The following is a 458-nucleotide window of genomic DNA, read 5'->3' as shown; positions in this document are numbered from 1 at the left end:
AGCCCCGCACCGGTCCCGCCGAGCCCGGCCCTGCGGAACGCGGCCCCGCCGCCGAGGGGCACCCGGAAGGCGGCGAAGCCTCTGCGCCCCGGCGTGTTCCAGGCGGGCCTCCGCCTCTCACCGCCGCTGCGGGGACCTGTGACACACGGAACTTCCAGGGGCAGGAGGCAGAGGTCGCGAGTGCGGCGATGTCTCGGGCAGTAGTGCGGGTTTTACAGGTTCTCAGCAGGAAGCCAAAATCCCACCAACAAAGTTTTCCCTAGCAGATTAATTTGTTGCAGAGAATTTCACGGTCTAATAGCTATGATATTACTATTACATTTTACTCCAACAGCGTTTTTCGCTGATAGATTTGTTTTGTTTCAGTAGCGTGTATTTCAGTAGAAATATGGGCTCCTTGTAGCCCAGTGGAGGGTAAATATGACTGAACAGTATTGCTTAATTAGAGTTTTGCTGCA

This window comes from Parus major, chromosome 7 (assembly GCF_001522545.3).
Source record: "Parus major isolate Abel chromosome 7, Parus_major1.1, whole genome shotgun sequence".
Classification (NCBI taxonomy): Eukaryota; Metazoa; Chordata; class Aves; order Passeriformes; family Paridae; genus Parus; species Parus major.
The sequence above is the reverse complement of the archived record's forward strand: the minus strand, read 5'-3'. Positions refer to the sequence as shown.